Consider the following 11,974-nt stretch of genomic DNA (forward strand, 5'->3'; position numbering starts at 1 on the left):
ACTGACTGACTCTCTCTCAATGACTGACTGACTCTCTCAATCTCTCTCTCTCTCACTGACTGACTAACTGACTCACTCTCTCACTGACTGTTATACAGGTACTATTTCCCAACCTTCACCCTCCTGTTATTTATGCCCCCATAACAAAAAAAAAACCATAACAGGCAACCATTGGGACAGGCAGATAGAAGTTGCCAGCATTGAAAGGACAATAAAACCTCAAGACATTATTTATTGCTAATACTTTTTTAATATGGTCGTTCAGTGGTAGATAATGCTTTCTTGGTAATATATAAGGTAACAAAAATGCTTCTGGCACTTCTTTATTATAACTTTTCAGCATGCTGCAGACTTCTCTGAGGCACAGCTTAAGCAAAGTCACTATCTCTGGCTAAACACTTATAAGGTCCCAAAGGCGAGACCTATTGGCTATGCCAATGCTTGTTGGCTATAGTAACTTAGAAGGGCAGGCTGTGAATAACAATGGTCTTAGGACCAGATGTACGACCATTGGATTTAGCGCCTCGTAATTTGTGACAGATTGCAAGTTACAAATTGCGAGGCGCTAAATCCAATGTACAACAGTGTCAGAGACACTGTTAGCGATTCCCAATGGGGTCGCAAAATGCGAGATTCATCAATATTCATGAGCCACTCGCAATTTGCGACCCCTTTGGGAATGGCCAGCCTCACAGGGATAGTGGCCTGCTGGGCTGCTTGTTAGTCCCTCCCCATGACAGCCATGTCAGTCATTTGTATCCTTCCATGGCTACTGGCCCCTTTTCAGCACAGACTACTTTCTTCCCATGCCCCCCCCCCCCCGCAGTCCAATGCCTTCTCGCTGCCCCCGTGCATCGTCGCCCGCACGCATTGCCATTTGCAATGCAATAAGTCTTGCGTAAATGTGACTCCTATTGCATTGCCAATGCTTGTTTTTATGCTCCTTCCGATAAGCGAGAGCCCGTTCCTTCCTATAAAGCGACGTTTTGTGCTCCTGATACGGGGGTGGGGAGAAGGGCCGGACTGGGAACCAAAACCGGCCCTGGCAAAGTGCTCGGTCGGCCCCCCAGGGGCTTGGGGGTGCCGCCGAGCTCTTTACCAGGGCCGGTTTTCGGCCGATAAAACGGCCCTGTGACAAAAACGGCCCCCAGGGGCCCAAAACCGGCCCCCACCGTGGGCCCACCAGAGGATTGCCTGGTGCCCGCTTCGGCCAGTCCGGCCCTGGAGGGGAGCGCCGGCCCAGCTGGTCCCAGTTATGGCCACCCTGCCGGGATTAGTGTAGGGTGCGCTGGAGACCCTGCCTGCTCTCGGGTTACACTATTTCCCCTCTCCAAAGCCATTACTATGGCCTGCTCTGATATCAAACAAAAGCGTGATTCAGTGGAGTGACTGTGCTGACTCCGTCCCTGCATACAATGCAGCACGTTATTAGCACAACAAGTCAGACAGCCATTACTCGAGGACATATCTTCGAGAGGGATTCTGGTTCTATATTACTGCCAGAGCTGCCGTCCGTGGAATCGGGTAGGAACCGGGTTCGAGTCTCGGCGTAGGCTAGACATCATGTGATTCTGGGCAAATCACTTAATCTCGTGCCTACCGAAAATGTATGTGTCCTCTTGTGAAATGTAACTGGTGCTCGTTAAAGCCTCCACTACCTTCGGGGCGAGTTCGCGCTAAAAAAAACTGCAAAAAAAAGAAAAATAGTTGCTATAATTACATTAGCCTAATCGGCTGAATGGAAGTACACCATAACCCACAATGCATTAGGTTGTTGTATGAAAGCCTATATGGTGTAATAGTGTGCCCATGACATGAAGTGGGATAAGCATCATATTCGGGGTTCACTTACTTTCCTGGCATTAGGCCCAGTGGTACTGGTTATGCCACTGGCTTGGGACAGATAAGGTGTTCTGAATCCTCTGGTAATTATCTGCCTTCCATACAGCTGCCAGGTTTCTTGTGTTCATGCCTAATGTGCAGCTCTAGGACAGTTTTTTTTCCTTTGAATTCTAGGACTTGTAGGTCTGTATTATTATGGAACAAACAAGACTACAAGTTCCAGAGTTAATATAAAAAACATGGACTGGAGCAGCATATCACATATGGACCTGAGAAACTTGTCAGGGCTGCTTCAAAATGTTTATAATTGGTTTTATACAATACTTCTTTTGACATGTTTGCGATCTCTAAGTGCTGCAAATAACGTGTCACTACGACCCAATATGATGGTACTAAATGAGCGAACAAAGGAAGCTCGTGTTAGGCAGAAGACCACAGATTTTCACGTAACATATTTTAAGGATAACCACTGACCTTAAATAATTTCCATTGTTATAAATGTAGATACAGGTCCATCTTGTAAACATCCATTACTATTACTGCAATACTCAGGATGTCCACTGGAGAAAGGATAGGGAAACAGTCTATGTTAACCTCCACTTCAACGGAAATGATGGAAAGAGATCTGTTCTCTGGACGGTGTATGCAGAACATGGGGTGCTGTCGTGTTGTGAATTCACACTGGGTCTTACTTAGATGGTGAGCCTGCAAATCGCCCAGCTTTGTCAAAATACATTTTTTGGTCTGGACTACAGACCGCTTTAGCGGTCTGTTGGCAGACCTATTGTACCAATACATAACATTCATTCAGGGTCGGACTTTGGGTCAGCCTGTTGCTCATGACTGGAAGGCTCTGTCGTGTTATCTAGCTGTCTGTCTCTTTTATTCAATGGTTTTCTACCCTAATCTTGTGTTTTTCCTACTCAGGAGTATTTCACTCTCAAAGCATTATAATTGGATGTTGTATCCTTCCACTGCCGATTTGATGGAACACTTTTTTCGAGATCTCTTGTATATACTTTAGTATATATTTATATGTGTATGTAGTTTGTGAGCTCTGGATATCAGCCCTAGGACTTGTCTGCTTCCGCTTAGGGACTTTTTTTCTGTTCAACTGCCTCTATTTAACTGTCTTGATAGAAAATGGCCATTAGAGGCCAGTAAAATACCAGAATTGCTTTCTGCTTTGGGACTTTCTTTTTTTAATTTTTCTGGCAACTGCCTCTATTTAACTTTCTTGATAGAAAACGACCAGCAGAGGTCAGTAAAATACCAGAATCACTTTAGCATTCTCTAGATTCCAGTCTATAGAAATTGTCTTCCACGAGCACCAGAAGACAATAATATTTTTTTCAAATCTTGTATTTTCATTTACATTAAAAGCAGAGCTTTCGACTGAACCATTTCCAGCTGAAAGGCAATATTTCTCTCCATGTGTTCCCATACCTGGCGTGTCACACAGTTTGGTGCTTACTTTCCCTCCATGTTAAAGAACAGTAGATGTTTCAGCACTCAGGCTAATGTGCTGCATAGCTAAATACATATAAGGTCCCAAAGGCAAGACCGATTGCATTGCAAATGCTTGTTTTTTAGTAGTTTGTAGTATTACAAAACAAACCACAATATCCAGTTTGTGAATAGGCCCCCAAATGTGCAACAGCTATGTAGAGTTTTACTGCTTTATGATAAACTTGAAAAAAGTACTTGTAAAACAAAGTTCATTTCCAAAACATAACATAATGTCTTGTAATACTTTTCTGTATCCAGCTTCAACTTTCAATCACATGTTCAAAGGAAAAAAATTGTCTCCAAGGTTTGCACAAAATGTCTGTGTGGAGAAACACAGCAGCCATAAGAGATATTGTGAGAATGGGATACTTTCTGGGTAAACAATATGTTCTCACATCACTCACTCTTTAATTAGCTTCTGCATTATACAACAGTTCATAGCTTTTTAAGTTCTAGATGTATCAGAAAAGCACATTAATGGATTCTACAATTTCAAAAGAGTAAAGTATTTGTCTCCACAGTGTCCTTTCTTCTCTTCATGGGTAAGTCTTTTCCCTCCAGGTATCTCTGTATCCTTCTTCCTAACAAAGATGTAGGGATATGCCTTTTTCCATGTGTTGATCCTCGGGACTGGGGGTCTGTGGAAAAAGATGGTGGTCGAATCAGGGTGGGTGTTATAGCTCCTGTTTGTCCTCCCATACCCCGCCCTCTTCTGTTGCCCCAGGTACCCACTCGCCTGTGAAAAAAGGTGGTTGAGTCAAGATGGGAGCCAGAGCTCCTGTATTATCCTATGCTATATAGAGGAATGAACGGACCTCCTGGCAGAAACTCAAACTGAACCACAATTGTACTACCTTGAATGACTAAATGCCACTTACCAATGATTAGATAATCTTGCTGTGCCTTCTCATCAATCGGTTTAGTCCTGCAGGGTCCGGCACATGTTGGTCGTACTACAGTCCCTGTAATACATTCCACTGGTTACACTATTCCTTTACCTGAAAAATTTCATGGAAATTCCAGAAAATGTGCATTCTTTCTGAATCAGTGTTTACTGCATTATAAAATGAAACCCGCATTGTTTCTTAATCATCAATCCAAGGTCAGATTAAGATAGCTAATTTAGGGGGCGATGCATTAGCTACGTACAACCCATACATATATCAGGAAAACCTAACTGTGCATCTTTATTTTCAACTCTTATAAGAGGTTCAACCATTTTTAGGTCTCGCCTGGCGTAGGCTGCACACATGCGCAGTCTCGCTGGCGAGATTTAATGATATGGGGATTTTTTAGTAAAGGGCATTAAGCCCCGCCCCTCTTTTCCATTGGCTGGCGTCACCGTTAATGCTAAACGGTGGCCAGCCATTGGAAAAGGGCTTCTTGTGACGTATTCGCTCGGCTTTTTCGGCCGTCCCATTTGAACGGCCTCGCCTGCTTTGCAATCGTTGCAAAAGGTTTCTTATCTTTATGGGACCCAACACATGGCCCCATAAAGACAAGAAACCTTTTAGCAGGCGAGGCCGCCCAAGTGGGACAGCAGAAAAAGGCAAACGAAAACGTCATGCCGTTTTCCTCTTTCCCTCCTCTCCGGCGTCGCACAGCGTAAAGGGGGAAAGTCCGCAAAGTCGTTGCTGCTCAGCCCATTCACGTCGCCCGTTTCTTCTCAGACTTTCATTCGGTGAGTTGTGACCGAGTCCTTTGGTACAGTGTAAGGCATGAGCATGCTATTTTGCTTGGATAGGGGCTGTCCGGTCTTTCCTGGCCAAGGCGGCACCTTGTCTAGAAGGGTGAAGTATTCTTCAAGAGACCGGTTATGGTTCTGGCCTATGTTTCTGGTATTGTGAAGGCTTCTATGTCATTCTTTGGCGGCCGGGAAGGCCTCAGGATCTTCTGTCATGAGGTGGCGGGGCTACATGGATTAATCATTTACTTTATACAGAGCGACCTGGAGTCCTAATGAGAACATAGCCATTGCTCACTCTCCTGCGGCTCACGTTTGTATCTATCGGTCGTTGAGATCTCAGTCGGGAAGCTTTTGTACGACCAAGACGAACCGGGTGTCACAGTGCAGAGCCGGTGCTTAGTCGGAAATGTCATGCGGACTGGACACCGGCCAGATGATTCTAAGGCACCCACTGTCTAAATGAATAGTTAGTACACATTTACGTTAAAAGTAATTTTCTGGTTTTTGTATAGAAACTGGCGAACTGTACGTATGGACCTTTCAGTTTACCTTTTCAACACGCAGATTACTGAATTTGTATTAATCTAATGCCGTAGCTTTCAGACATTTCGTGGTATGTTCTGCCCGCCTGTTACAAACACTTCTCAGTTTTTACATCCAACCAAGTGGCACGTTCATAAACTCTTGACTTCCTGTACCCTTCTATTTTTGTCCCATGTATTTCATGTCCTAAAATAATGGGTGAGTACTAAACGTCTTGTGAATTCGCTCTCCAGCCGGGAGGGCTACAAAAAGTTTTAATTTGCACCAAATCAGAATATTTTTTTAGTTTAATTACTGCTCAAGTCTACTTAATGCAATAGCATCGCAGAAAATATTTTCACTTGACAGCACACCACGTTCTCTTTCTAGAAGAGACATTTAATACTTTAATGATGTGCCAGCAGTGATGCCTATTTATGACTTTGCATGTGTCTTCAAGACGAGTAGATGAAGTGATGACTGAAAATAGTGGAGTGAATACTTTCCAATTTCCAAATGCAATAAAGTGTCTGGTTGCGTTGAGATGCAACCGATTTGTTTTAAAGGCTAGCCTTCATCTTAAAGGATGGTGGTATTGGAATTCTTGTTCCTAATTTCTTGGATGATTACTTCTGCTCCAATGTACCTAGTGGTTTTGATGTGTAGCATTACGAAGGCAGGTTCTGTGGGGATAAGCTGATGTCTTGTTGTGAAAAGCAATGAGTCATTGCAGCCCTTCCCACTCCTTCATGTGCTCCGTCCCATCCCATTCAGAGGGTTCCTTGCAGCATCGGGAAGGCAACAGCTGCAGCCCGTAGGAGCCACATGCATCCACTGATTGTGTAATGAATTTCTCCACGTGCAGGCACGACGTGCGCTGCTTCAACTGGTTATTAGTAGCAGTGAACTCCGCTTCAGAGTACAGCTCCCTGCCCCGCGCCAAGGACTATTAATACGGAAACAAGCAGCGATGCACACGCTGCTTGTGCCTTTATCTTGTATTGATTGGTTCCTAGATTGGGAGTGGAATGGATTTTACAGTTTTGGTGTTTCTGAAGCAGCCAAGCATTCCAGGGTATGAAGTATTCCTTTACTAATCGTTTCATTCTTCGTGAGGATTACAGTTTTGGTGTTTCTGAAGCAGCCAAGCATTCCAGGGTATGAAGTATTCCTTTACTAATCGTTTCATTCTTCGTGAGGATTACAGTTTTGGTGTTTCTGAAGCAGCCAAGCATTCCAGGGTATGAAGTATTCCTTTACTAATCGTTTCATTCTTCGTGAGGACTAAATACATAGCGGTTTGCAGGCAGCTGTCAATTGCAAAAAAAAAAAGAATTTAATGGAATGCCGCTTATAACAGCAAAACATACATTATTTTGTGTTTCTTCGGGTGATATCAAGCACCGTGCAGTTTACTGCTGACAAATCGAATGCTGATTTCTTAAAAAGAGTTTGGGTTTGTGTGTGTGTGTGTGTGTGTGTGTCACAAAAGTGAGAAGGGGCAGGGATTCCAAAATACTCAAGTCTGTTGATAAATAGGAATGCTTATTCTTTTTTTTTTACTGCTTGACTTTCTCTTTCTACTTCGATATCTGCCCACAAGTTGTGAAAAGCACGTGAAAGTGCTCGTCTCTCTCAGTCACTCCAATCCCCACCTCCCCAACACTATCCATTACCCATGACTTAACTCTTTTGATGTATGTTAACAAGCATGTCAGGTTATTTTTTTTGTTATCTAGTGCTTCATTTGTAATTAAATAAAATGAATACAAAAAAAATGTGTCAAGGCAGGGGAAAAAGTTTTCGGAAGAGCCCACCGCTGACCCTGCTAAGTCCAAACCGTGGTACTACCTGTTGCCTGTTAATCCTCTCACCCTACACGGCCTGTGCCTGCCTCCTTATCCCTGTCTTCGCCCTTTGTCACTGTTTCCCTATAGTTGTCTCCCTTTCCTGCCTTTCTCTCTCCTGCTTAAACTGATGAAAACAAAGACCTGTTGCCCACCACCTGCACAAATTAAACCCCTGTTCTAAGTAAACATATGGGGGGTGACCTGTAGCATCAGGTTTTTTTTAACACTTACACAGCATTTGCACCAGGATTGTTGCAAGTACCTCCCATGTGTGATTTGTTCACAATCATTTAGAGCAGAGGTCTTCAAACTTTTGTAGGCTGACCCCCCACCCCCAGCTGATTTGTTTTAAATGTCGCCCCCCCCCCCACCACCAGACAGAAATTTCTGGAATCTCGTACACCACATAATCGACCGCTACCCTCATATCCCAGGCCATATCTGGCAAATAATGTCCAACACAATAAGTGTGTTTAGTTAACTGCAGGTTTGTGAGTGGTTGTGGTTAAATGACAGAGGCTTATTACACAGCTCAAAACTCAATCTTCCAGCAGTTACATTAGTCACCAGACACTGGTGAACCACACCTGAATATAAGTGATGGGGCTTTCATTGTTGCCTAAAAACTGCTGGATATACAAGGAACTTTGCAGTGTCAGCCCCCAGTAACAAAACCGCCCCCACCTTTCCAGCCTCCCAGGGAAATGCCTGATACCCGGTGTAGCCAGTCCGGCCTTGCTACCACCCTCCAATGGTGCTCCTCATTTTCGCATAGACCGTCCTTCATGTGTATTTGATTTCTTTTATAGTGCTATTCATCCCAAGTATGTACGGCAGGGTGTCGGAATGCGTTACATCACACACATTATATAAAGACAATGACTCATATAAATATGAAAGTCAATGTACTTAAGATAATTGGGCTACAAGGTGTAATCATTCTTTCATCCATCATTCAGTCTTTAACCATTCATTCATTTCACCATGTCCTTCCATCTGTGTGCCCATCCATAGCCACACATTTTCAACCATTTGCAAACCTTTCCATCATATATCCTTCAATCCATCATTTAACTCATCCATCCCTCCTTTCACTCATCCATCCCTCCATATACCCTTTCACCCTATCATCCGTACACTCGTCCATCCAACCAGCCATTTACCCTTTCACCCATCCAGCCATTCTTTCACTTACTCATCCATCCACCAGTCACTCACCCATTCACCCATTCACCCTTTTAGTCATCCATCCATCCATCCTTATTTTCTCTCTCATCCCCCTTTCTCTTAGCCAACCTTCCACCCACCCACCCACTCACTCATCTACTCATGAATCCATCCATTCACCCTATCACTCATCCATCCTTTTTCTCATCCATCCTTTCTCTCATTCATCCTTCCTCTCATCCATCCACCCTTTCACTCCTTCACTCATCTACCCACCCTTTTGTCCATCTACTCTCCCTTTCACTCACTCATCCATCGTTACATCCACCTTTTCATTCATCTGTCCATCCACCCTTTCACTTATCAATCCATCCATCATTTCATTCAGCCATCCACCCATTCACTCGCACATCATCCACCCTTTCACTCATCCATCCATCCATCCTTTCACTCATCCATCCAACCTTTTACCCATCTATCCACCCTTCCACCCATACTTCCATCTATTTACCTTTTCTCTCATCCATCCTCCCACTCACCCATTCATCCTCTCTTTCATTATCCATCCATTCACCCTTTCATTCACCCTTTCACTAATCCACTCAGCCATCCACCCATCCCTTCACTTACCCACTCACCCACCATTTCACATGAATTATGAGCTAAGCTGTTGTATGCTGGTCTGAGGGCTTAGTTTTCTCTGGGACTAAAAACCTTCGGGTGTTTTTTCAAACACCTGCAGGATACTTGCATCAGCCTTTGCCTCATGTACCTCCCAAGAGCACTTGTCGAAGTAGTGCATGGACTGTCCTGATCCTGAGGTCACTGTAAACAATTGCCTGAAAGTACTTAACTGCCACAAAAGTAGTCATGACACAGAACATCCCTTTGGAAACACTTTGTCCCCATATTCCAGCCCTTCAACTACACCTGCTGAGTGAACCAGAACAAGGTAAAGGTGGAATGTACGCTGCACTTGGTTGTTTCAGCAGCTTCACTGCATCCCCACTACCCGATTTAGGTCCATGTATTTTCACTGTTCAGTTTTGATGGGAGATGTACTCATTCATTCATTCATTGAGTGATTATGCTTCAGGCCATGATAGGTTGTCAGTCAGCCTGTATGGACACACTTCTTTTGACCACCACCTTAAGGGGTGAAATGATTAACTCACTCAACAAGCAGACATCAAAATGTCCCTCAGCTGACCTTTGGCCATTTCCTTCCCCATTTTCTTTCTAACTATATCTTGCTCATCCTTTGCCCATCTCAGTTTTTTGCCCCAATGCTTTCATGAACGCACTTTGGAAGTTAGGTAAACTTCAGTGCTTTCCATTCCTATCCAGAAAATGGAACAGTCCCTACCTACATTATACACCCAGACTAAGCAACTTAACTTCACCAGATCTGGGGCGTAAAACAGGCCCCTGCAAATCCTGCGGCGCAACCGGCCCCTCATCCATTCAGGTGGCGCCCCATTCAGCCCAAGACCAATAAGCATATGTGAAACTCTGGGACCCCTCCACACATTCTGCAGGGGGGGGGGCATCTTTTTGTGTTATGTCACTTCACCAAGCACTTAGAAATGGGGACTGACAGTCATTTCAGCTGCAGTAGTAGGCAGGGAGTCTCCTCTGCCATGAAACGGAACCTGAAGGAACAGACAGTCCACTGTAGACTGTCTGTTCGTTTGCTTTCGGTTTCATAGCAGAGACTCCCTGCCTCCCACTGCAGCTGAAGCATATCAGCTCTAGCAATTAACCCATTCCTGGGACGGTTAGCTCTTCCCAGAATGGAGGCAACGTTTCCCTTGAAATTAAAAAAGCATGGGCACGTCGTGACCCATCCATTTCCCCTCCAACCCTCCGTGACTGCCGAACCCCCTTCACGTCCTCCCACTCCCCTCCTCTCCCCCCCCCCCACTTTGAAAACTGGGCAGCATTAAATGGCCTAGCAGTATATTAGCGGTACAAAAGGGGGTGGTGATGGACGGAGCATCAGAACCAATCAAACACTCACACCCAGTCAACAGATCTGGGTTTGATCCATCACCGTTCTTTAGCCCACTCTGCCACCCCAGTTCAGACATGGCCATATGCAAATCAGTCTGACCCTGTGCCTCATGGGAACAGTCCAGCCCGAACTGCCAAGCCATGCCTTCCCTGGACCGGAAACAAGCTTCCTAGGACCGGTTTCTGGCATTTCAGCCGTCTTTAGCAGTATATTAGGGCGCAATTCTATTACAAAAGCCCATTCCACTTACCTGTTGGTGATCTTCCAAGGTGTCAAGAGACCAGCAAACTCCTTCACTGCGCAGCGGTAAAACCAGGAAAGCCTCCACAGCACACAAAGCAGAATCAAGGCAGAAAAGGCAGCAAGCACGAAGCAAACAGCAGGAATGTAGAAAGAAGTAGGTGTATGCAGGAGTTATTTGCACGCAAATTTCGTGGCACTTCCTGCCATCTATGCTGCTGCCTCCTCCTTTGTGGAACGTCAGTGGTGACGTTCCTACGTGTTGATTGGCTGCTGTTCCGGAGCTTCCCAATCTAACATCCCCATTTGAAATGGGTAAAGAAATACCGGAAGCAGAAACAGCTTGCGACGTGGGAAACAATGGTTAGAGTTTAGGGTGGAGTGCACGCCCCCCCTGAGATGGCGTCGCGCCCCCCAGATTGAAGAACACTGATTTAGAGGATGTTGAACCGACGTTGAAGGTCCAACAAGGATCCCCAGCGCCCAAGTCTGGAGCTCCAACTGCTGCGCTACGTCCTCACACTCTGGGGATCCGTGTTGGAGTCTCCCTGTGTTCACCTCAAAGGTGCTGTTCCCACTCCAAACATTAGAAGCAGCTAGCTCTGCATGCTTTTGGTTTAAGTTTTGCAGTGTAAACTCAACCCGGAGCTGTTGCATGGCTTTCCACGAGCAACAGCTACTTTACATGAGTGACACATTAATATCATTCATATTTTTTGTAGACAGATTAATCGGCAACCCATGGCATTACTTAAATGGGCAACCCATGACATTACTTGAATGCCTTTAACAGAGCTGCCAATTAATCTCTTCGAGTCTACAAAAAATATCAACATTTTGTAAGTTACTTTAATGCAGTTAATCACATGCAAGGTGAGTACGTTTACTTTTAATATGGATTTACACATCAGATTTTTTCAAACTTTGCACAGGTCAAAAATGGCAAATTCCATTGAGATATTTCTGACAAGAAAAAGCATTATAGTGGTGCACTATCCTTTGTTGTAACCTCGTGATAAGCACATCTCCCTCCAATGTCACAAACTCCATACAGTATTACAGCATGCAAATGCTCAGGCAAATCACGGATAAGACTGAATATTTTTGAGAAAGTCATCCGGGGCATGTATGTTTTACAAGATA

At 44.6% G+C, this 11,974-nt stretch overlaps 1 long non-coding RNA gene across 2 annotated transcripts; it reads right to left on the reverse strand.

Annotated features, from left to right (window-relative positions):
- Positions 1 to 230: 230 nt before the first annotated feature.
- LOC146871137 (uncharacterized) lies at positions 231 to 11,079 on the reverse strand. 2 transcript variants are annotated; one of them, XR_014980602.1, is made up of 3 exons: positions 10,842 to 11,079; positions 4,230 to 6,870; positions 231 to 3,989 (listed from the first exon to the last, which is right to left on the reverse strand). It is a non-coding gene; the product is annotated as an uncharacterized LOC146871137 (long non-coding RNA). The 2 variants fall into 2 exon arrangements; XR_014980596.1 differs by having other exon boundaries at positions 231 to 6,870; positions 10,842 to 11,070.
- Between the last annotated feature and the right edge of the window lie 895 nt (positions 11,080 to 11,974).

This window comes from Triturus cristatus, chromosome 1_1, assembly GCF_964204655.1.
Source record: "Triturus cristatus chromosome 1_1, aTriCri1.1, whole genome shotgun sequence".
Lineage (NCBI taxonomy): Eukaryota > Metazoa > Chordata > Amphibia > Caudata > Salamandridae > Triturus > Triturus cristatus.